We start from the raw sequence: 26,388 nt of genomic DNA, 5'->3' as shown, positions 1-26,388 counted from the left end.
ATGTGGACAGATCTGACAGATCAGGGTCTTAGGGTCACACAGGAGTAAATTGGGGGCAGATGATTTGAGAGTCACAGCTTATTTTTAGAAAAAAAAAAAAAAAAACGAGAGAGAACAGAAAAAAAAAATTGCCAAGAATCATTTCTACCATGTGTCTGAACAAGAAAAGCATTTATCTCACTTACTAAAAACAAAGAAGAGTTTCTCTCAAATAAGGAGTTTGTTTTGAGAGGCTAACAAAGATTTTTCTATGCACTCTATAGATCACAGGTGCTTCAGAAAATATACTTTGCCATGTATTTCCATGCTTCATTACTGGGTATTATTTTCAGATGGTCTCCAACAATGTTCCATCTCTGCAGGCACAATAGCAATTTAACAAATCAGCAAAGTTTCTCCTCAATTGCCTGACTTTCAATATCCTCTGCTTGTTCTTCTGATTAGTGTTATTTTGCTTGCAAGTGAACTGTGGATGATAAAAGACATTAAGGAAGTGGAAAAACCTTTCCTGAGAATAGAATCACTACTGGAAGGTGGAACTAAAAACAAGGAAAATGAAAATCAATGCTAATCCAAACCCTTTAGATCACTAAAATATTACAAAAATGTAGCAGACACTTTTATTCTGCATATCGCCTATTTACATGAACAGGAGTACGTTGCAAACACCCTCTGTGCCTCCTGCTGTATGACGTTTAACTGCAGAGAATGAGGATGCAGTGTCACGTTACTTCATCAGTCCCACAAACTGCACTGCTGAACATTTATTCGTACACTGTGAGGCTCTGCAAAACTAAGGAAGAACTCAAACCCAAGGCCAAACGGCATTTGCCAAAGAAGCAAAAGGAGTGTTTCACAACACCGCCTGTCATTGAGCACAGAGATGTCCCTTTCCAAGGCTGCTTTGAGAAGGAAGACAGAAGAAAACCCTGGAACAAAGAAGGTGGCTAGGACAAATGCTGATGGCAGGACTGTCCCCGCCAGCCCCACCACCTGCCTCTTTGCACAGTGCTTGAGGCCAGTCATTTACAGTGGATTTTTTCCAGGCCATCAGCTCAAACTACTGATGGCCAGCCTGGGACACTTTTATTTGCATCAAGTCGAAGCTTGACCTGGAATGTGCCATGGGTGCAAGTATCCCAAGCAAGGCCCCAGACGTGCTGGAAAATGCTCAGAGAACAATGACACCCCTTTGCTCCCCATGCCGAAACAGGGGGAAGCTGCTGCTGAAAGCATAGCTGGAGCTTTTCCATTTCCTCTTACGAGTCACTGAGGAGTTCTAGGTGTGATCAGTCTTCTTTTTTATTTTTTTATTTTTTATTTTTTCCCCTATGTTTTTCCTTTCTGTTTGGCTAAGAGTAAAAGGCCTGGGTTGACTCTATCATTGTCCCTGGGCCTCGAGGTTTCTTGCAGGCTGTTTCTGGGTCTTTGGAGAGGTCACACCAACTGGCAGAGGATTCAGATGGGACTTGAGCTGTGTGATGCTATGCCAAAACTGTATGAAGTGTAGCTTAGTGATTAACTTCTTGGAACAGGGATCAGAAAGCCCATCTTTTTGGGTAAATACGGACTTTTCAGCGCAGCCATCCTCACTCTGGGCAACGTGTGTCACTGAAATCCTTTTGCCAGATTGCTAGCGATCTACCACCTGGGCACAGTGCTGGAAAGGGTGGGAGATGGGGGAAGGGAAGGTGGTATTTTGCTGCTCCCATCCTTTGGGACCTCCTTGAGCTCATCAGAGCTGTGTTTTGCTCTAGCGCCCAGCACAGCAGCCCAGCCAGGACTGCCAGAAGAGCCAAGGGAGAAGCTGAGGTGTTCTGGGAGAAGCAGTCACTTCAAACTTGTTTTTCTGTCTATGGGATTCATTTTTAGCAAGGGGGATTCCCTAACACAGGTAAGCACAGAAGGTTCTGTGAAAGGAACAGGAGCAGATACCCAGTGGGAGCAAGAGGTGGGACCATCACTTCCAGAGGAAAGGCAAGATTATGCTGGATTAATCAGACACTAAACTGGAATATGTACCTATAACTTAGTGATTTAGGGCAATTCCCATTAGGCAAACAGACAATCAGGGACTGGACGTTGCCTTTCTGGAAACATTTTTACCCCTTGCAGGGGGATTGTGGAGACTGGATACCCGTGGATCAGAGCAGCACCATCAGGCAATGGCAGCGTGGCACAGCAACAACACACCAGGCTGCCATAGCTCTGGGGACAGACCTAGGGAGCTGGGGTCCATGCATCCCTACCATCCCCTGCCAGCAGAGCTGCTTCCCAGGAGCCAGGAGTTCAAACCAATCTGAGACACTGGGAGGAAGGTTGTTCTTTGTTGGTGTTTTTTTTCTCCCTGACCACTGGTTTCAGCCATTTCTGTCTACCTGTCAGTTGTTTTGCAGCACATCAAATAAGCCAGGTTCCCCAGAAACTCCTCTGTCAGTGATTTTTCTCCTCCAGTTGAAAAATAAACTACCAGTACTAAAATGCATCACCTGTTGGCAGAAGGAGCGGTAACGTTTTATCCACCCTCACCTCCCCTTGTGTTCATATCTGATCACTTCCGTACCTGTGCAAATAACATCACAAGATAGGAGTTTTTGCAAGATAGTTCAGCTCCCAGTGCTGTCATAAACTCCTTCTGAGGCCTTGAAAAAGTTGTGCTACTTCAGTAAGTCTCAGTCTAGGTCAATCTGCTGCTTAGGAAAAAAAAAAAATCTCTGCCTTGCAGGGCTATTCAAAGCTTAAACGAACATTTGCAAAGCTCTAGGAGAAATGGGGTGAAGGGTGCTTTCAGAGACACAAAACATTATCATCATAAAGTGTAATCTTGATGGTTTTTATGGGCAAGCATCAGCTTCCAGCAGTAATCTTTAAAGCAACGTCCATTATCCAGAAAATCGGCTTTCAGCTAATGGCCTGTTACAAGTCACACTTGGTAAAACTTCATGCCTTTCTTCCTTTTTTCCCCTAAGAGCACTTGGAAATCCCATGACAGCTGCCTGTGAGAAACAACGGATCCTGGCTGGCTGCTGGCGCAGAGCAGAACAGAGAGATGAGGAGCACACGCCTGCAGAGCTTTCCTCTGCACACCAGGAAAATCTCCAGCCTGAGCACCCCGAACACCTCGAGATGCCTCCCCAGGGCACAGATCTCACCCAGAGCTGCGTCTGCCCCAGTGCACAGGGCTGGTTTGGAGACAGATGCTCCGCATTAGGGCTCCAGATGGAGACGAGGATCTGACTCGGATGCCGTCTTGCTAGGAAAGTTGGGCAGCAAAAAGCAGAAGGGGGTGGTGTTCTCCTAAATGGATTTCTCCCAATTGAGACTCCCAGAGGTTATGCCAAAGGGCCTGAGCCAGGGCGTCTGGAGGTGGGGATGAAACCCCACATGGTCAGGCTGTGCCCCTCAGCACCCTCGATGCACGTCCTACTTCTCTTTCCAGAGATGGTGCTCTCCCTGCTGAGCAGGTCCACGAGGGTCCCAACAAGGTCCAAGAGGAGCAGAAAGCACCAGATCTGCCTCCACCCTCAGTCGTTCAGCACCCACCTCCTGCCCTGCCGCCAAGCTTCTGTGGGCAGCAGCCCCTCTCCCCCTGCCACCTGGAAATGCTCCGTTTCATGGGGAAATGCTCCACTCCCCACCACGGCCACCTGCCTGGGCTCTCTCCTGGACACGTGGGCACAGACTGACCTGGGGGACCTTCCCCACGTGGGCCATCACACAAAGATATCTGTGCTATCTGTACCATCAAATGTTGACGAGGGACAGCAAGCAATGGTCATTGGTACAGAGGAGCACCAAACCATGAATCAGATGGTGGTCAGGGCACAGAAATAACTCCTTGTTTGTCTTGGAGATCCAGGCCTTCTCCTGGAAGAGTGAAGAGCTACTATTCACTGCCACCAACGCGTGAAGCCAAGAAAGCAGTTTGCAACTCAAACTCAGCAGCATATAAAGGCAGCAAGGAAGAGCAAAGAAGACTATTTAATCACTGGGAGGTTATGCCTAGGACCTTTAAACTGTCCTTCCCTGCCCTGCTGCACTCGACCCTCTGCAGGTGGAGAGTGCCGCTGGCACCATGAGAACCCTCGTCACGGGGAACCTCGTCATCCAGCAGGCAGAGGTGTCAGAGCCACGTCTCTTGACGTTCTTCCTTCTTGGCAAAAAATATGGATAAGATGGAAATAGGTGGCTTGAATGAAAAAAAAAAAAAATTTACTATTCATTTTAATATTTTTTTGTCATGTTATGTCATGCTGCCAAAAATGTTGCCAAAAATGTTAAGTTTGTTAATGTTATGTTATGTCATGCTGCCAAAAATGTTAAGTTTCTAGAACCTGGTCATTTTAAGGTTTTGGTTGCCAAAACCAATGGAAGCAAAGGGTGCTTTTCAGCTTTCAAAAACCAAAGTCTCCCAAGGAAAAATGAAAATTGTCACTGCAGATTTTTCCCTTTTATTTACTTTGCTAGAAATAACGTTCTAATGAAAAAGTGATAAAAAATAAAAACAATAGTTGTGCAGTTGCTCACCCAACCTTTTCATGTATATTCTGGATCTATCTGAGCAAAATGCAGCAGAAATAAAAATCTTACTCATACCATGACAGGTCTTTCTATTTTTCTGAAAGTTTATGGCACCACTGTGGGGCCGGCTTTGTTTTTAAACAAGCAACAGCTAAACCCGGGTTTGAAGCCAGCTGAGACAATCTCAGAGGAAACACCACCACTTTTTTAAAGTGCTATTCTGCTTCCTCCCTCTGAGCTTGGATTTAATGTCTTTTTTATGATACCAAAGAGTGAAGTACTTCCATTTATTCTAATGACAAGCAAAGACATGGCTGGAGAGCAAAGGTAACATGGTTTCTTCCCTGTTCTCCCAAGGATTACTTGGAGAGTTTTGCTCCATAGCTCCAGGCTCTCTGCAGCAGCAGCAGGGTGAGGACACCCACCCAGCTGCCACGTGGAAACCCATACTCAGTGTCAGAGTAGATCTGAAGGTCAAAAATTAAAAGCATTTTCCAGATTGCCTCCTGTTCCCAGCTGCAGCATCCCTGGGCCCTAATCTCCAAACCTACTCCCTCATAAAATTTGCAAGCAGACTATGAACCGATGGGGAGCTGCAGTGAGACCTCCTAATCCCAGCTCCCAGTTGCGATGTAAACCAGTGTCTACCATGGCTGCTGGCTGACACTGGAAAAACAAAACGGGAGGGAGAGACTTGAGACATTTCCAGCTTTTGTCTGGGCCAGGTAGCCCCAGCTGCTTTGTGCAAACTCTGAGCCTCCAGGACTCAGTCTGGGGTCTTGGTGGGAAGGGAGCAGAGAGCAAAAGCAGCAGTGGTGTATGACTGCCATGAGGAGCAAGGCCCTGCCATCTGTTTTGCCCAAGAAACTAAGGAGAAGAGGGGAAAAATAGCCAACAGTTTTTATACAAGGAATAACTAAGCAAACCACAGGCTGGAAAAGACATGCACAAGGCGGAGATAAGATTTAGTTGTACAAAACCTTGTGACTGGGTAAGGATCATGTGTTCTTGATCCCTTCCAACACAAAATTGGGGTTGCTGGAGGGGCACCAAAAAACCTAGCCTGTGGCAGGTTCAAAACAAATGCAAGCGAATGGCTAGTTCAAATGCAACCTGGAATTAAGCTGTGGGACTCTTTGCCACTGGATTTGTAACTAGAAGATGATACAGGTTGAAGGGAAGGCTGCGCAAGTTCAAGAAAAACAAACAAACAACAACAAAAACAACCAACCAAAGCCAAACAAACACTAAGGTTCATTAAAAATATTAAACACCTCCTCTAGCTCAGGAAGTCCTTGGAGAGTAGCTGGGGGATGGACAATATTTGGAAATCTCCTGCTTGTCTGGCACCTTTCCTCTTCTGATTGTACCCACTTGCAGCCTCAGTCAGAGACAAGATCCTGGATTAGCCAGACAGTCAGGGTGGCCACTTCTACGTGCTGAGACCAAAATTGTGAAACGTCCCATGGAAGCCTGCCCGGGCCTCACCTGCCCTCACTCCTGGACATCCTCCTGCCACCTCCAGAGAAGCTGCCCAGCTCCAAACAAAGGGTGGGGGAGAGCTGAAGTGTTGAAGACGTACAGCTGCCACGACTGCTGCTCTGGCAAACACAGACCTGCACAGAGGCAGCTACCAGTTTCCTGACAGCTTCACAAACAACAAGCCATATAAAACTAATCAAACCGACCATTGAACTTTACCCATAGTAGAAAGAGATCTTTTTTCTTTTTTCTTTTTTCTTTTTTTTTTTTTTTTGAAAAGGCAGCACAAAAACAAGCCTGGATGTGAGGAAGACACCCAGTCCCTAGGAGCACTGTCTGCCAGAAAACTCTGCACAGCCACACACAGCCCTGCCCCTCCAGAGCCCTTCCAAGTCCTAGACTCCGCCGTGAAACTGTGCAGGACCGCACTGAGGACCGTGAGGATTAAGGTTCTCACTGTGTATGGGTTGGAGGGAAGAAGCCGATGAGATGAAAAGTTTCGACTTGATTCCAGTTTTGAGGTTTCCGATTGCAATTACGAGCCGGGATTAGCAGCCCTACAGCAGACCACCACCGCAATCCTCCCCGAGAATCTCCAATGCCGTTTTTAGCTGTGCATGATTATCCTACCGCTACCCGGCTCCGGGTCCCAGTGCTTTCCCCAAACTCCCATTCCTGCGGCCCAGAAAAGACTTCCTAACACTCCTGAATTCAGCTCTGATCTGGGTGTCTCATACTTCGCCAGCACGTGGGAAGAGGAGCAGCCACCTACACATGACACAGCTCGCAACGGGGCTCAGCCGGGGAAGGCGTATAAAACGATATTAGCAACAACTCGGTAGAAAGGAGCCATGTTGGTGTCATTTAACACAATGAAAAGCGTAATTGGTTACAGCTGACAAACACAGAATTGCATTAAACAGAACATTGGATGCTGGGCCATGGTTTACATCAAATTGTCAATCTCAATACGGCAGTCCCCTAAAGAAGCCGCTTTTTCTGTAAACCCTCAGGAAACATAGCAAATCATGGCAACATGTTTATAGTCCTCAAATGCCACACAAGGAACCTGATATGTATCTTTTATGGCGGGATATACTGGAGGGCGTTTCAGCGCGTCCATACTCATTTTCCAAATACATTGCACAGCTTTGTTAAGCCTTCCTGAATCTCCGAGATCTACTTTTAGATGAAGCTGTGCAGTGGGCAATCCTCAAGGCCAAACTCACTCAATAAAAGTGAGATCATGTGATTTATCTCTACGTTGTTTTCTCTCTTAGAGCCCGGCAATTAAGGTTGGAAACGGCAGTGACGACGCAGATCTGTGCAGCCTGCCCCTGAACCTCGCTGACTGCTGTTGCCATATAACCTGATGGCTGCTCTTAGACTTTGGCACTAATTTGCAACCAGAGTGGAAGGACAACATTATTTATGTCCAAACAAATGTTTGTTTCTGAGCTTACAGTGGCTGGAATTCAAGTCATTCCAAGATAGCTACTAACCATCAGTCCTGACCCCAAATCTTACTGGTGTTTGCTCAAAGTAGGTAATATAATTAGGCTGAAGGGAAAGAGTGCTTTATGGGTGGTTTGGCTAACGTTCAGATGGCCTTTGCCAAGTCACTTCTCTGCCTGCTCAGCAGTGCTGAGCGTAGGGCACTGGGGCTGCTGGCTATCTCTTTGAGGTTCCTTACACAACAGACCCTTTGGGAAGGGGCAGGTTTGTGCAGTGTCCAGCAAAACCAAGACCATGAAAAGGCAGGGAGAGAGACACACATGTTAAACAAAGAAAGCACCTCCAAAACAGGCAAAAGCAACTTTTGTTTGGGAAGATGCACGGGGTCCTGGTGCAACTAGAACACACCCTGCCATACTGGGAAGCTTCAATGTGGCAGAACTTGTGAAGCCTGGTGTCCCGGGAGGTTTGTCGTTTAGATTCTCCAGTGTCTAACACTTCAACTGAGCTCAAGCCACAGCTCTTTCAGGGGAATCTAACCAAGGCTGTTTCCTTCATCCAGCTTTGGATTTCCATGAATCTGGTAAAAAGTTAGTCTTTTTAAGTCCTCCAACTCTCTGTCAGCTTTTCCACCAATCTGACAAACAGGTCAATGGAAATAAAGACAGACAAATAGATAGCGTAAGGAAAAGAAAACAAAAAACTCAGTACACAGAGTTTAATCTTCAACTTCAGAAGAAGAGAATTACTTAGAATTACATAGCAGGAAAAAAAAATTAAAAATTGAATGAGCTCTTTAAAATGACAATCCAAATTACCCACTATGTAGATGACCTACTATTGACATACCTTCAAGGTTTCTTGATAAGGAACTACAACACAAGAGAGGTCTTTACAGCAGGATGGCAGCACCCTGAATTCATTGGCAGTCTGGGTTTACTACTCTGAGTACTTCAACAGCCTTGCAGAAAATAGCTTTGAGCTAACTTTATTAAAGAACAAACAAGAAGAAGAGTCAACAAAACTGTTCTCTAAGTTTTAAATAGCAGGAGGAGAGGAAGCTTTATTGCTTTATGCTACTACATTACACAGATACAACAACAGCTGTCAACAATAATATTATCTGTATTACAGCAGAGATCCCAACTGAGACTAAGGTCTCATTGTGCTGGACACTTGTTTTAAAAAAAAAAAAAAGAAAAAAGGAAAAGAAAAAAAGCGCTCTGTGAAACCATCCCTGCCCCAAAGAAACTTAAGGCTAAATAGGATAGAAGGAAGAAGGGGTGAAAAATTATATGCACCTTTAAAGGATAAATGACTTGCCAGCGGTTGCAATAAGATGTCTGTGGCAGTCCAACGCCATCCAAATCCAGTAGCAGACTTTCCTTTAAATCAACCCTAACAGCATTACAATTGGATCTCACTTGTAATCTAAATGGAGAAATCAAAAACGGATATGGTTGTTCTTTGTTTTATTTTGTCTTGTTGTGGGGGGGTGTTGTTTTTGGTTTTGGTTTTGTGTGTGTGTGTGTGTGTGTTTTAAGAGCAATCTTATTTAGTCCATGCCATATTTTGCTTACGACTGTAAATTCTTCACAAAATGGGTCCTTTGTGTCTAATTTTCTCCACTTAACCTAGAGGCTGCATTTTTGGGTGCTGTGCCAGACACAAACTTGTTCCAGCAACTGGGCACCCCCCTTCTTCCTAATGCTCCTTTGCATGCTCAAGGCTAACAAATCTGAAAATCTGCTCCACTCCCACTCCCTCCTCTGCATCTGCAGGAGATACAGGGACATTTAACACAACTGACACGCTCCTGACTCGCTGATGATGATGGGAGGCTCCTGAACGAAAGTTCTCCCACAGCCCTGTAACGCAACGTGTTGGTTGAATGCTTAAACTCATGTGGTTAGCAAGAGTCAACATGATAATTTGGTGTTCGTCAGAATTACCACGGTTGGATTACCCGTTTTTCAGCTTCTCCGGTTCTAAGCCGTCTTAGTGGCCTTGATTCATAAAAGACACAGATCTACCCATTTCAAATTGCCCCTTCATGTAAATACTGTCAGTACAAATAAAGTAATTACCGTCAAACCATCTGAAAATGATCAACACACTTCACTACGAAGTAAGTAGAGTGAAGTCCATAATAAGATAGTAATTTGCACCTTTTTTTTTTAATTTGAGGAAAAATTCACTTTCTTCGGTGCATAAGTTAAGCATGGAACATATTATTTAATCCTAATGCAAATCACACCAGCAGGAAATGTCGTAAAGAAAAAAGTAATCTTCTGAAGGAAAAATAAATTATCGACCACGTTAAGAAGGAAAGAAACATTCTCGAATAATTTCTCTCTTTGTTGGTATTGGCTGGCAGCATAATCCTTCCAAGTAAATTGTAATTTCCAAATTAGATTATACATTATGTCATATTAGTTTTATATTAGAAAAACAAACTGACTTAAAGGAAAAATGCCAAAGTCGACTTGCCTGGCAATGTAAAAATTTTGCTTTTCTACTGTGAAATGTTTAACGTTTTTTTTTTTTTTTAACAAGTTTTACAGCAAACATAAAACCTAAATTAAGGCAAGATATTTACTTTACCTGACCAAGCCCTGTTTGAAACGTAAATAGGAAAAGGAAGACCGAGCATTTTCAGGATACCATATAACCATAGCAACAACTATCTCTGTGTATAAATACATACAGATACTGGCATGGAAATTTATGAGTTATGCCTCAATTTGTTGGAGGTATGTATTCAAAAATATAAGCACCTATTTCACTCAAAAATAACTTACATTTAGAGAGCGTTAAATCTCAACAGGTCAAGTGATCTAAAGTCCGGAAATGCCAGAATTAAGAATCTGTGTAACTTTTGCACAGCTCCTTGGATGGCTATGTTATGCCAGAGTCCTTAAATACATCATCCTCTATTTGTGTTTTATTTCACACAGCCCCTGCTTTGGCCACCGGTCAGGATGGACGGTGTTTGATGGATTATTCATTGTGTCTTTATAATCTTCAAAAACTGATGCTTGGCCCAACCCCTGCATAAGAGGCACTGCATCCTTGCTTTTCACAGGGTTAACCTATATCACAGAAAACCTTAAAATACTGCTATAATGCTTTAGCTTCAGTGTATATCAAATGAGGTCAATAATGCAGAAGCATGTGATGACCTAGAAACAAGGCCTAATGGCATCAGGGTATGAAGAAAGCAAGGTAGGTACAGGGCTGCAGAGGAAATGAGACTGAAGATGTTTCCTATCACCAGCACACATGAATTCCTGACAGCAACAAGTGGCAGAACGTTTTTGAGACAACCATCCACATGTGAACAAGGAAATTATATTATTTCTGCATCACCTGCTAACTGTCCCAGGAGCAAAGGTGTGTTATCGTCTCTACAAACTTTCAGTAAGATTAGACAGTTAAAAAACAAAGTGTAAAAATAGTCAATTAATCCCGGGTGCTGCAGGAACCATAAACCCACAGGCCTGCCTCTCCAAGCAGCTGGCTGCAGTTGCTCAGGAAGATATTCCACCTGAGCGACACCCTTCGCCTCCTCACTCGTGCTTCTCTCCCCTTCTGACACAAGGCTGGCTGCCTCCTTATTCTCTCCCTTTGCAGCTCAGTGTGGGGTACCAGCACACAGTGTAGACAACTGCGGTCTTAGGCCCAAAGGTAGACTAACTACAGAAAAACTCCGGCTTGGACATTGAGTAAGCTTAGGGAAGCTAGACACAGTCAAAGCAAGGATCTTAATGAGGAAGCTGGGTAGATTCCTGACAACTCTTCCACAAGGATAAATTCCTGAGTAAGTTTTAACATGTGCTTTCTTACATACATATACACAGACAATTTGCTGAAAGCAGTTACTACTCACTAAGAAGTTCTGAAGTTTAAAAAAAGAAATTGCTTTTTTTCTTTTTTCTTTTCTTTTCTTTTTTTTTTTTTTTACAACGCAAATCCTCTGTTCTCTTATGGCATTTCCAAGTGCAGATCAGCCGATAAAAATAAATGCTTTGGTATTAATTACAGAAAATGAGAGGTAGAGCGCATACAGTATGTCTTTACACATACAAAGGGAAAGTAATCTGCAAAAGAGGAAGGAGATGTAAGAAAGGAAGAAAGATCTGTGCATCCCAGTCTAGCAGACTGACAGCATCTATGGACCCTGACAACAATTACTTTGAAATTGTGTGTTTGGTATCCCAAAGTTACCTTTGTTGCTAGACTTTTCCCAAATCAACCACAGTTGAAAACTGACCTTCCTGTGCCCTGAGGAAATAACTGGACACAGAAGCATCTTAAATGTTAAAAAAGTGAGAGAGAAAAATTTGGCCTCTAAAGACCATTTTGAACTCAAGTTTGAAATGAACTGACAGAGAGGTTTAAATGCAAGTTCTCACTTCATCTTAGCTACAGTCCCGTTACCCACATAACATATTATAAAATACAACAGGGTGGGTTTAGCACAAATATATTTTTATATTGTCAGAGCTACAGCAACATTGCCATCATAAAACACAGACAGACACACAGACATGTCTGTCTCACTTCCTGCTAAGGCTGCACTTACAAGTTTTTTAAAAGGAGCCAAGAGGTTATTATTAGATGTAATAATGTGGTGGTGAACATGAGAACTATGAGGTACAAACCATTACAAAGCCGTTAGTAAAAGGTAGCTCTAAGCCTTGATTCTACACAACATGCTGGCTTCCATAATATTTTATAATCTTTTTTAAAACATCTATTTATCATCTGCTAATCCTCAGCAAACTCTTCTAAGTAGGTTTGTCATAAGCAACACACACATAATCATGGGATTTTGTGTGAGAATATCACCCTAGTCACAGTGTCGATTGTAGTCTAAAGCAAGCAAGGAGCCAAGTTGCATAGCCTCACTTCCTTTGTATATTTGACCACATTGGATATAGATGTCATGGCATACCAGCTTGGAGACTATTCCAGATTGTCTTATTGTGCCAAACTCCAATGATGTATACATCCCCGTTAGTCTTGCCCAATCACATACGTTCATGGTTTACATTTAGATGGCTAGAAATGGTTTACTAAGTTGTAACCCCATGATCTTGTCAAGTTTCACGGTGGGCCACAGATATCAGTTTTGGCTAAACCTCATCATAGTGATGTACAAACCCAGCTAGAGTTCATAGGTTATTTGGTGTGGTTCTGATCTTAATCAGCTTCGCCCATCTCATATTCATGTAGCCATCCTAAACGGCTCACCTAGAGCAACAGAGAAGGACTTCACAGAACAATGAAAATAAATGTTATTTCTGCATTTTCTCTTTTCCATCATAACTGAAAAGAAGAGAGTTGATGAATACACAAGCCTGCAAGATGCTTTATGTCTTGATTCCATACTCAGTTAGCCCATGGGACTTCCTCTCCCATGATAACACCAGATTCAAGAGTCCCTCTGAATTTGAAAAAAAGGATGACATACTGACAGGAAAAAAAAATTAAAAAATTCTTCCACGATGTAGCAAATGCATAAAACACAAAAAATATAATCCTTCAATCTTCTGTAAATCAATAAACAATTATGTGAGCAAGAAATTTCCTTCACTGACATCTCGAAACAGAATTATCCACTGTGGATTTGTTTTTTAACTCAACCCCCTTTATTGGCCCCAGTCAAAGAAAGTACTAAATGAGTAGTGACTGACATGGTGGATCCTTCTAACCCACCCTCTCTCATGCAGGAAATCAGTATTCGGTTTTGATGTGAAGAATCTTTACGTGTTTTCCTTCCAAGACCTGACCCCAGATATTCCTTTCTCTGATGACATTCCCAGAGAGACAATGGATGTGAGATCTGTTTTTCGCACATTCATCAAAATGTCTTTTTTTATCTTTTCTTTTCTCTTTCCCTTTTTAGACAGAGCTCACAAGGATTTTGCCCAAGGACCAAGATCAGGTTCTAAACTCCATACTCAGAGCACAGCCCTTCACAAAACCTTTTGTGACACGAAATGCAAACGGCGGCAGGGAGGGTGGGGGGAGGAGAATAAAAGCAACAATTCTGAACACCAAAGGCTCTCACAATGTTCATAAAACAGCAGTTTCAAGAGAGTCAGAGTCCCAGCCAAGAGAGACAAGACACACACATACACATACATACACAATGAGTCCAGGAGACCATGTCCAGAATGATATAATTGGCTTGCAGGCACACTTCAATCATTCCTTCATTTTGAAGACTGCCATTATTTAGCTTAATAGGAACTCAAAGAAAGGAAGGCGGAAGTTAAATGAAGTAACCTCCCACCCAGCCCTGATGTATTATACTGGTTTCCTTTATACCGGCTCATTTGTACCTATAGAAACTGTTCTCAATGACACAGAGACCAGGGATTATTATCAATAAAGAACCTGACTTGATCATAGTCACCCATTACCATGAATGCTACTCAACAGCTTCTTCTATTTAAGAAAAAATCCTTTTTTAACGTAATATTTGTTGTCAGTGAATTCCACTGGAAATACATATACTGCAAACATCTGCTTTTAAGCACAGCTACAGCCTTTGTGCCGTGATTTCAGAGGAAGCCTGAAAGGCTCGGTCCAAGATTGTTATCTGGGGACACGTTATTTAAATGAAGATCTTTAATACACCATGTCAGAAGGCCATCTTCAGCTGTGTGGTTCCAGGGAAGTGGAGGCACTGCACTGCGAAGAATTTGGCTCCTTACCTACATAAAATAAACAGTTTCAATGCCTGTAGGTCTCAAAAATAGTAGTAAGGGTTTTTTTTTTTAATAATCCTCAGTCTGGTGTTTCAATAGCTAGACTACACATTGCATCTCCCTGTACGTATAATACAGCTGCTTTATGTTGGCCTTCTAACTGTTCATTATTTTTGTTTTTATAATAAGAAATGTATGGAAACAAATGATCCTTTCAAAGTGCCGATCTGTTAAAAGAAATAACAAACAATCCCAAAGCCACAGAGACTCTTCTATTGGCACAAGAATGGTGGCTCTTAGTCATTTCAGGCCCCAAATGAGATAACACTTTGAAACAACATTCATTAATGTTTGAAATCCCAATACAGAGCAATTTAATTCAACCAGCTTTGTTCTTTAGAAGAAACCTAAAGGGGAAGGAGGGAAGGGTAAAAAGACAGCTTAAGTCATATAAACTTCCACCAAAGAACAAATCAAAACATCTGAGGTTCATTCAATAGGGCTAACTGGCCTCAGCAAGAAGAAGACAAACAAAGAAGCATTGTATTGTTCCACAGAGTGAGGTTTTTCCAGGAACATCCAGTCAAATGCTTTCCAAGCGAACACCATGCAGCTGAGAGTAGGTGGATTTGAAACAGTGAAAGATCAATAAAATCCAGCTTTCCATTTCACAGGAAGTTGACTTAAAACAGTAACGTACTTGTCCGTAGCATGTAAAACAGAAAGGCCACACAGAGGCTGGGCGTCAGATTACTGCTTGATGTGTCTTAATAACATGGCAAATACATAATGAACATCTTCCTTACCCCACCCTGAAAGCCTCAAGAGCCAAAGAGTCCAAGCTTTTCAAGCAAATGAACATGGATAATCCCTGATAAAAGGCAAAATTCAACCGCATTTTCCAAAAGAACAAATGATCCCATTTCCCCCATCCACCCTGCAAAGAGCTATTTAAATCTGCACTCTGTCACCCTGTCTTAACTCCCCAGGGCTCAGATGCGTGGGGAGCAGAGGCAGGTCAGTAATGAGGAACGTTACTGATGGTGTCCTGACTCACCAGAAGAGCAGTGGGTGGAGAGGGCATCCAGTGCGAAACCAAGCAGATTCTGCTGTTCTTGGATGTCTACTGTTTTACTTTTTGCATGATCCCTTCTTCCTGGAGTTGTGAGTGGAAATCTGAATAAAAAGCCCTGGTTCAAATGATCTGTGCACGCACCCACATTTGGACCAGCAATGTGACAAGGAGAAGACAAGATCTTAAGTAGCTCCTGCCTGGGGAATAATTAAATAGATAATGACTTCTCAGATTGGAAGAGATGACTGAGATGGGGTGTGGTGGAGGTCTCTGGGACCCTGAGTAATCTGGCCACAGCAAGCAGGAATAGTTTGTCTCCTTTCCAGCACAAGGCCTAGGAAGCAGAGAAGGAGGTAGCAAAGAGCAGACTGAGAACATAGGAAAGTAAACAGCTCTTTCCCCAGTACCTGGTGAAGCTAAGGAAGCCCTCGCTTGGGATATTATGAAACGTATAACGGTTCAAAAAGTAATCAAACATTAATCTGGAGAAGAAAAAAAAAAAAAAACTACTTAAATACAAAACACCACCTGTGTCTGATGTGCCTTTGAGGGGTAAAATGCTGAAGAACAATGCTGAAAAAATGTCACCAGATGCTTGCCTTGTGGTTGTAGTTTTCCTTTTGTGTACCCTGTTGATCACCATCAATGGCAGAGTAATGGGTTAGAGAGACCTTTGGCATTACCCAGTGTAACTGATCTTGCATTATGTGAACTACCACATCAACCGCCTGTGTGTGTTCCTAGCCCGCAGCAAACATGAGGTAATTTGGATTAATTTAACCCACCCAGAAGGAGGGTTAAGTTAGGCTGAATTGTCTCACATTTGCCAATGACCAAAACACATATGCACGAAGTTATCTCAAGCTAGCCACCAGGAGCCAAGGTAGTGCCAAGCCCCATGGGACTCACTCTGCATGTTACAGAGTCTGGCCCCAGAGCATGAGTTCATCTCTAGATCTGCTCGTCTGTCTGAGCATCCCACAGATCCTACCAAGCTGACAACGTTTCAGCCACAATCTGATCTCAGGGGTTTGTTTTCCAGCCAAGACACCACAGAGATAACCCAGTTGGTTCTGACAAAGCTCTGACTGGTTCATGTCTTAGGCACACCGCTGGTTTGGGACGTAAAGATTTTCCTAGAGAGGTAAAAGCAAAAATCAGAAGAAACAATTCAGTTCTGCCTTGTTGGCTGGGCAAATCCATCAGCTTTCCAGGTCTATTCCCAGGTTAATGTTTACAGATCCCAGCTCCGGCACCAGGCTCAGTCAGCCTAACCTATCGTTTCTTTACGAACACTCAGCATTGTTCCAGTGATTTCTCAAGGACATATTGCTACCCCAGCTTTCCAGGTTTACTGCATGTGTAAATGTTTTTGCTTTTGAGGGATTAATCACACCATCTCCAGAACTTCAGGGCATCTTTTTTTTCTTGCTCTGGTAACACTGCTGCAAGGAATCTATGCTGACGTCTATAGCCTCCCACAGGAATGCCGCTGTGGGAGCATCTGCAAGTGATTAATAACTGGGAAAGAGGCGAGATGAAAAGGTTCCAGTTGGTGATGAGGCTCCTTTGGACACTTCTGGGGTGTCAGAGCTTTTATGATGATACTCAGTCTTCTTATCACCATTTGCTTGCCTTTCCACAATGTGGACATGAAGAACAGCCTGGAAGCATGAGTGGGAAAGATCAGCAGCCCCAGGGCAAGATGAAGTGACTGATCCTTCTGTGTCAACAGCCAGGTCTGCAAAACCTTGCCTGTAAGTCTCATGGATCTTCTTAATGGTAAGGGGAACCAGATGCTCATTAGTCAAAGATGTGGCGGATGTTCAACCAATAGTGCACTGGTTGAGCTTTTAACCTGTGGGTTTGTCTGTCTGCAAAATGGCAATGAGACCCTCTAGCAGGGCTGGGGGAGTTAGCGATTCCGGCTCAGATGGATTTGTGCAAACTTCTTGCAAGATTACTTGACTCCTTAGTTCTCCAAGTCAGATTTGATCCTCACCTGGGGGCAACAGAGCAGTTCAGCTGGCTAACATGGAACCAGGCTAACTTACACCAGAGGAGGTGGTGAGGGATTGAAATAAAGCCAGCATTTAAAAAATCTGAGTTTCTCATAAAGATGGATCCTCCAAGGCCTCTGTGGAGGGAATTTCCACTGACTTCAACACACAAGGAGAGCTTAGAGGAGCAGACCCCTGAACCTAGGTCAAAGCAATGAACGATACCCAGTTCTGCTGCGAACGACATAAATCAGCCACATTCATTCCAAACTAGGCCCTGCAGCATGACCCTTAACCAACCTTTCAGTGAACCTGAGATATGGTTTTCAAATTTGTAATGAAACCTGAAACTAAGTGATTTTCACCTGGTTCTGGCTTTCACAGAAAACATTTCTCAGCAAGCTTTATTTCCAAGGTGTGATCCCCTAATTTCTTTGTTAAATTCAACCAGTTCTTTGAACCAGGAGAGCCAAAGAGTAACATGATGATAATTACCTGAACTACATTAAACTTCGTGTAAGAATATGAGCTCATCAAAGTGGATGCGTTCCATGGTGTTCGCCAAGGAATTTTCAAGACACTTCATTTCAAAACCACGTGCCTCCAAAAAATTAAAAGGATAAAACCTATATTGAATTTTCCTCCAACAGTTTCCACAACCAATAACACCACTGAGAGGTTTTCTGGGGCAGGAAGCATCGAGGGAAGATAACAGCAGTTAGTGCAGCACTCAATGAACGTGAGAGCTAGTCCCATCAGGATGGTGCTGGCCTGCAGAAGGGCTTCCATGCCATAGGAACGCCACAACATGGAGTAGGTTCTGCACCATTAACTTGGGCAGCTCTATTTCAGATTGTCTGCTAGCAAAGACTCCCAAAAGGTCGGAGGACCTTTTGGGAAAATGTACGTTTTGAAATGTACCTTCTGATGCCTGAGCCATACATCAGCTGAATTACCACTGAGGTTGCTCATATCTTTGGGCACGGGTGCATTGACAGCCACAGGAGAGCAATGATGCTCAGGAACTCTCGAAGCTTTGTGTCCCTCTTGCTTTGCAAATATTTGCTCAGCAGAGACGATCCAGTCAACCAGCCTTTGAAACAAGGATCCATGCGTGTTTTCTTTCACACTCGATTTCTAGACAGGTAGCATTGCCTCATGTTTGATAATACCCTTGTTATAAAGGATACTAACCCATGATTTACTCTGTGAAAAGCATAATGCTAACTGAAAATAGCCTAGGAAGGATATAGCGTCATACCTAACACTACATTAAATGCAAACTGAGAACCTGATATATTTTAGGAAAATTCAGCACACTCTAGACTAATAAACATTTTACAATATTATTGCACATGTTCATTTCACTTTGTACAAATAATCATTCCCTTCACATCTAATAAGTCTGCTTGACACATTTGTGGCCTTATAAAAACACCTTCAAGGGTCTTGTTTTGAGGCATTGATCATTTATTTATACAAAGCTCAAAGACAATGACTAATGATTTTGGTGGTATAAAAGTCTTCAACTGTGATCTTTGTCTTGCTGTTTGTTATCTCAGAACTGTAAAATAATTTAAAGGAGATTTTATTTTAATGAATGAAAAATGGCTTTTTTTTTTCTCTGGCAGCAGCATCAAATCAATCAAGGAGAAGGAAAAGACCAGACCTGTTTGCCTTTTAGTGTATTTCCAGGGCTGGAAATAGAGTGCACTTGCAATTCTGAGACCTTATTTGCAGTTTGTGCTGCCCACACAATTGACGGAGGTGCCAGAGGCTGGGAAGGCATGAACTGAAAATCAGGCCTCCAAACTTCACCCGTGGGGACATTTGGGGTAGACTTCACCCACTCTCCAGGGACAGAGTTTGGTCTAACCTCACCATAAAACATAAATAACTGATGCTGGTGAATTAGAAGAGTATCAAATCTGTAAGTGTAAATGGGCTCATAAAGCTGGACACCTTGAAGATGATTTGCCTTTCTAACCTCCCTCCTCACTGCAATACCACCTTCCTCCTTGCCTCTGGAAGCAAATCCCAGCTGCCCATCTCTGGTGGGCCAGCTCTCTAAGGAACGCAGATGGAGTCAGCATCTTATGCACGCATGAAATCACGTGGATTTAGGGTGGCAAGTACACTGATCTGCAGAAATGACTGCTCCATGGTATGCTGTGACACAGCAGTCCTGTGCTGACAGAAGGGAACAGCCACTGAACGTGGCATTGCTTTTCTAGGCTTTTTTTTAGCAAGCCACTAAAATGACAACGTTTTCATTAAACTCATGATAGCTGATCTATGCTCCAGAGTTAACCAAAAGCAGAACCTCCACTCGTTATGACCTCAGATACATGTAAATTCAAATGAGGTGCCAGGGAAATATGATAGAAATAGAAGAATTATAAGCACTTACGTAACAATACAAGCATTCTGAACCTTGGTTTACAATTAAAATGGATATATAATTAACTGTATTTTACTGGGCCCAGATTATGTTCAAAGCATACTGAAGTAGATTAGCAGATTTATGGAAACACATGTTAACTAGTTGTACGAGACCAGGTTCCCCCCCAGCCAACTCTCCATCATGCTTTGTTGTCACTGCATTTAACATCGCATGATACCCTATAGCACAATACAAAAATTAAATGCCAGAAAATAAAACAGCTGCTAATCTTGGGAGATCTCTGAAAAAATCCATGTCCTCTGTTTAAGATATTGCACAAGGTTCACGTTGCTGTTAACTCAGTTTTCACTTTCTCCCAGCCCTGGCAGCCCTAGCCAACTGCTCCAGGTACACCTCCATGGGGTAAGACGGCACTACCCTAAAATGAGATTAATAGTTAGGAAGAAAACTCCCTTTACAAAGATGTCCCTGTGGATATCCCGAAGGCTGCACGTGTGTTCAGCCTGGGTCCTGTTGTGGTGTTCTTGGAGGGAGTCCCAGTGAGAGCGCTTGGTCCATGCTGGCACCAGCTGGGACTGCTCTAGGGGATGCTGCCTGAGGATCTGGTCCCTCGAAACCCCTCATCTCATGCATTTGCAAAGACTCACAAGCACATTCTAGCAAATCACTGTGGATCTGCAGCTCTCAAGGACCTGCTCTCACTGTGTTTATTCAGCCTTCTTTTTTGTGCTTGTACCCACTTTCATTTCTATTGGAAATTTACCAGAAAATGTACAAAACCCTTAAATCATACTAAAACCCATTAAACCTGAGATTAATTTAGTCTTAAAGGTTAGCTCCATTTTCTTACCACTATTTCTGTCTGCAATCTGTCTTCATCAGACACTAATTAATAAGCAGACACAGCTTTGGAAAACTGCCTTTAATCTTAGGAAAGTGTAAATACTCATGGTTACTAATGTAAAATCTCACTACACAATTCATCAGTAGATTGGAACATATAATTTTCCTTTATAACAGCTTACTGATTTAGAGGACTAAAAGCACAGGTGAAGCTGAAAAGAAATATTACTTTAGAAGTTTAAAGCATTTCGCTTTATTTTTTCCTCTCTGCAGTGCCAAAGCAGTTGTATTTTCCTAAGATGTTTTCATTTTTTTCCTCAGGCGACGGGGTTAGATCCTCCTGTGATTTACACCAAGAGCCTTTGCTTGAAGTCAGGGTTTGTTGCTCCTGATTTACAATGGTGAAAGTCATTTGGGGATTAACCCTGTCCAGAGCTGTGTGCAGAAAGGGGGGTCTGTGACAACTAGGAGGTAAAATATTGCTCTCCAAATTATATTTTTAATGATCACTTCCCTTCATAATGATGCAAGATTATATATTGACTGTGAAGAGCTATTTATATGCCATGACTAAGATATGTTTTCATCAAACATTTTTTTCTCATGCTTAGAACTAATTTGTATTTGATTAAAGGTTTTCTACGCATTTACAGGAAAAGATTATTCACGTTGAATTGCTTTTCTCAACAAAACAAAACAAAAAGCTCAAGAGTACTGCCAAAATAGTGGTTTTAAATACAACTCTTTTTACTCTGTGCATCACAGTAGGGATTTCTTAATCAATGCCACGTTGGCTAGCGCAGATACGCTTGCGGCTGGGCTAGGCCAGAGCAGCAGCCCAGCAGCAGCAGATGACAGACAGCAATCCCTCATTGCAACTGCGTCCTTTACCTGGACCAGAAGTTGTCTTTTGTGGGGCACAGCGAGAGCCACAGATCCACAGCATCTAAATTGGAAGACGTCTTAGTATATATCTCATTGGCAAAATGTAGGAAAAATTATTCTTATATCATTCCTGACCTGTATTGAAGACCCACGGTGGTGGCCACTCCACTTCTTCACCAAGCAAGCTATTTTGACAGGTACTAGCTTTGTGTCTCATTCTGCATTTTCTTGGGAAAATAATCTGTGCTGGTTTATCAAACCACATCTGATCGGCTGCAGAGACTGGAATAGTTTCTTTCTCCCTTCAAAATAACGAAGATTCATGGAGCTAAAAAGGGGCTCACTCAAATCTGCCTTTCCAGACCATCCAGAAAACATCACTGCACTCTGCCACCCACAGCAGACTGATAAATTATAGACTTATCTCTGCAAAGAGCCTTCGGGGAGTCGGGGGTAAATCCCAAATGACTCGCACGCACACTGCCTTCAGTACCTGACCAAGCGCTGGGGCCCAGATCCATCTGCTTTCCATCATTTTTTCCCAAGAAACTGGGGAAAATGGGATTCATCTCAGCTGACCCCAGCCACCAAAACCAGAGGTGTCTAATTCAAACTGGTCATTTGTCCCCTACAATAGACACTGGAGAGACATACGTCCCTCCCAGCAACTTTGGTACTTACCTTTGGATAATAAGGATCACCCTGAGGAGGTGCAGTCTCTCCCATTGACTCCAGGGGAAACCTGGACTAACCAAGACCAGATGCCTCCAATTAACGTGTCTCTAAATATACGAGACCATTCTCACTGCAAACCCTTCTGTGCCTCAGTTCCTCAGACAACTGAATCTCCACGAAGACCAGAACAGTTTAGAAAAGCAAAACATCCAAAGCAGTGATGCACCCGTAAACCAAAGGGCATCACATAATGGCGAGTCCATGCAAAAAAAAACAAAACAAAACAAAATGACAAAATGTAGGCAAACCCCATCATTTCTTCACCTCCTGCTTTCCCATTCTTTTTTTCTCTTCCCACTATCTCTATCATCACTCCTGCTTTGTGCTGAAGCAAAGCCACAATATGTTGAGCACATGGGGAAGAATTCTCTGCAGCAGCATTAAGAAAAAAAAAAGAAAAAAAAAAAAGGAAAAAATCCTCTGAAAAACGTTTTAGTTATTAAGACACTCGGATTTTTCAATATAAATAAATTTATTCGTGAGAGCACTTAAGACAAGTTCTAAGGTTAACAAACACTGCACTATGCAACTCACAGCTGCGACAAATATTTAAGAAATCTGATACAGCATGCCTAAAAATTATTCATTTGCAGGCCTCGTTGCTTTTGAAGATCAACTGTTTTATTTGTAATTTTTGACATTTTCCTTCTTTTCCTGTTTGGCCTGTGAATTTGAAAGGGTTGTAAACACGTACTCCAGCTCTCTGCCTGAGGCGCTGGGCTGTTGTCAGAATGCCAAAAAGGAAAAGGAAGCTGATAGGTCCTTTGGTACATACCGATATGAAGGGCTTGTAAAGATAGTATTTGTTTGTTTTTTTTGATCTGACTTTGAATCTGGCTGTAGTACCTACCCTTCAGGGAAAAGCAACTTTTAAATAAATGCTTCAAGATTGTGCAAACATTTCAGTAGTTTCGGAGTCCTGGTGTTCTGGGTCAGGGAAGGAAGAAAATACATGTCAGTCAATAGAGATGGAAACGATAAAAAATGGTTAGAGCTACAGTCATAATTTTCCCTGTGCCAGGTGACGGGTTCTTTTGGCTGCTGCATCACTCGCTGCTGCACTCATGTGCGTTTTGGCCAGCCTATAAAATGCACTGTGGATTTTCTACATGCGCACACACGCGCTTGGAAACAGATTAAAAATGTGGTTCTTTCAAACTCATTATCCTTTAGGACCATAAAGATCTGCTAAAGTTGCAGGGAAAAAAAAATACAAGCTTGCTAGTTTTTCTGTTTGTCCTCCGAGAACTTAGGAAACACAATCTCTTTTCATCTCTTCATTTAATAACCATGTTTCTGCATTTTTTTTAAATCCATTACTTGCTACCTAGCACCCGAGGACCCCATTATGCTGTGACGTGAGGAACAAGCAGGCAAGTTGCACCAGTGCACGAAGCCGTGCAGGGGGCTGCACGAGCTGCTCCCGCTCGCCTTGAGAGCTGATAAGCTGGAGGGCCAAAGAGCAGGAGGAGGAACAGAAGGAAGTGAAATGGCTCGTTCAAGGCCACAGAGCAAATCAGTAATGAATCTGGGAACACAAGCTACATCTTCTGGCCCTTTATCATAGCAGAGTAAATCAGCTTTTTCTCATTTGCCTTCTGTACTTCTCTCCACTAACTCCTAAATATTTCAGCAGATTGCAATGAATGTTTACAGAGAAGTATATTCTTCAAGGCAAAAAAGTTGTTTCTTGCCTAAGGGGTGGCTAGGGCAGCTGGAAGGGCCGGGGTCTGGAGGACTGGGAGCTGCAGGACTCGCTGCCCTGGGAGCACAGAGCCCAGCCCAAGGGCATGCAGCGAGGAACCGGAGCTGACAGAGGCACTTGGGCAAACACAAGTCCTAAGTCGACACGAAGCCAGGCACCAGGTCCTCATTCACCCAAATTGATTTGGTTTTTAAGTGGAAGATCTGGAGGCAGTGGTGCTCAGGGTCAGCTCGTACTAGGGTTGAAACACTCCCGATCTACTGGTGTTTAGTCACATTAATAACGCACTTTTCCCAAGGGACAACCAGCCCTGCAAAGCCTGAGATGCTCCACAACCAAGGCGCTGGGGCACATTTCTCCCCGTTGGCAGTCTCTGCGCGTGAACATACCAGAGGCTTGGGCAAGGAGAGGGAGAGAAAGAAGAAAAAGAGGAGAGGACAGTTTGTGCATCCAGAGCATTTTTCCCTGGCTGGGACTTGCCAGCCCTACGAGCCCAACGCTGGCCGTGAAATTCAAAGCAGCCCAGGTTGTTCCGCTACTGCCGGACCACCAGGCCAGCTCCGCGGTGTGCTCCAAGGGAATCTTTCCACCCAATAAAACCCTCAGGCCGCTATTCCTCGGATGCTTGGCAGTGCGCTGCTGTCACGTTTTCATGGCAAGAGCAGCCTGTGGGAGGTGGGATCCCAAGCGGAGACAGTTATGAGGCTGTCAGGCATTTGTGGCACAAGCTGGGGTAGGGTTTTGTTATCCGGCGTCTCGCAGGGTAACGTGTCCTCTCCTCGGCCTCTAAGTGCCCCACAGAAAGCACCGCTCCGTTTTCCCCTCCTCGCCCCCGCCGCTGCGCATCCATCCCACCAGTGGCTGGGGTTTGGGGGAATTTGTCTCCAAATGGGAACCAGATTGGAAAACGGATTAGCAGGAATAAGATAAAGAATTAAACTCAATCAGCAGGCGACCGCGTTTTTAAAAGGCACAGATGCACGCGATTAGCTTGCAGCATGTGTTCAAGTCAGATCCCAACATCAGAGATGGGCTGGGAGAAAACCTCAAATCCCCCAAGAGCCCACCGGGGCCCTGGAGCCATGCCTGGGAAGCGAGGGGACTCAGACAGCCCTTCGGCTCCCCGTGCCCCCGACCTGTCCCCTTCGGTCCCCCTGGGGGGAGAGGGCATCGCTTGCTGCACGCTCGCGGCAGCTGGCAACCATTTCCATGCCCCCAGCGTGGGCTGCGGGACGCGGGCTGAAGTGGAGAAGTTCGAACAAAGCTAATCCCAATATCACAGTGCCTGAATATTCCCAGGCCGCGTTTGGGAGGGGCGAGGGGGAGAAATCGCTTTTTTTTCTCCTCCGCACCCAGGTCACAGAGTGAGTCAGGGGTCAGGGAACAGGGGTGATGCTCCTGCTCCACCCGCTCCCCAGGCAAGGCCAAGGAGGGTGAGAAAAGTTCAGAACAGGCTTCCCACCTCCAGCTGGAGAAGGCAATGGACGTTTCACTGTGCCGAGAGACACTCCAGCGTCTCCTGGCCTCACACTTACTTAAGACCCATCCGAAAAGTAAATATTACTGAGAGACAGAACAGCATCTGCACACTATCAAGTTTTCCTGGATCTCAGGCAGCCGTTGGGTTCACCAGCATCAGGGGGTGGTTTTCTACTGGGGAGACAGGGATGGGGTGGGGAGAAAGTGAGGGGAGGGAGGAGGAAGGGATTGAGTTCGGTAGAAGGAGAGCTCTGATTTTTGGGAAGCCCTTTTTCGCTGGCAGAGCCTCACCATCAAGTTCTTGTTGCTTCGACATTCGATACAGGTTCATGAGTTCAGAAGGAAAACATGAAACCAGAAAGGGCCAAATTCTGACCCCAAGCAGGCAGGGAAAGCACTGGCCCAGCCCAGGGAGTGCTGTAATTTAGCAGCCAGACCACCCTATCGTTCCTAGAACAATAAAATAATCTTACTTCTATAGGACTAAATCCCGAGCCCAGCATGGCTCCTTCCAATTGGTGACAGCAGAGTCAAGCTGTGTGGTTTGCAGCACCATTAGCCAGGGAGCTCCGAGCAGTTTGCAAATATTAATTCAGAGGCAAAAAAAAAAAGCCAGCCGTGAGAGAGGGGACATTTCTTTCACTGCTCCTTGCAGCGGGGCAAGCAGAGGTCAAAGAAGAACCGGATTTCATGTGTACACCACCAGGCTTTCTGCTGGACCTCACCTGGGCAATGCCCAAGCAGCCGTGGGAATTGCTGGGGTCAGAGTCTCAATTGTCTCATGTCCCTGACCACGGTCGAGAGCCACCTGTCTGAAAGGACAAAACGAAGAGAAATCCCCTGGAAATGGTAAGTGTGGGACCATTTACCTGCAGGATGGGTTCACCTTGCTCTGGAGCAGGATTTCAGCAAAGGATGGTTTCATCCAATGCGTCTGGCCATAGGGCAGGTGTGAACAAGGGTATTACCCCAGTAAGTTACAGCCCTCCATCGGACATGAGGCACCTGGCGAATTTGTCACAGCTTTGCCATGTCTGGTTATGTGACATGAATCCTCCCCTCAAAGGCTTTTTAGAGTGTCCTTT

The 26,388-nt window shown here is 44.0% G+C and overlaps 1 long non-coding RNA gene across 2 annotated transcripts in view; it reads right to left on the bottom strand.

Annotated features, from left to right (window-relative positions):
- LOC310903058 overlaps window positions 1–26,388 on the bottom strand; it is a 200,569-nt gene that overhangs the window by 112,721 nt on the left and 61,460 nt on the right. The gene's annotated exons all lie outside the window — the stretch shown is intronic.

This window comes from Anser anser (assembly GCF_964211835.1).
Source record: "Anser anser genome assembly, chromosome: 8".
Lineage (NCBI taxonomy): Eukaryota > Metazoa > Chordata > Aves > Anseriformes > Anatidae > Anser > Anser anser.
The sequence above is the reverse complement of the archived record's forward strand: the minus strand, read 5'-3'. Positions and strand labels throughout refer to the sequence as shown.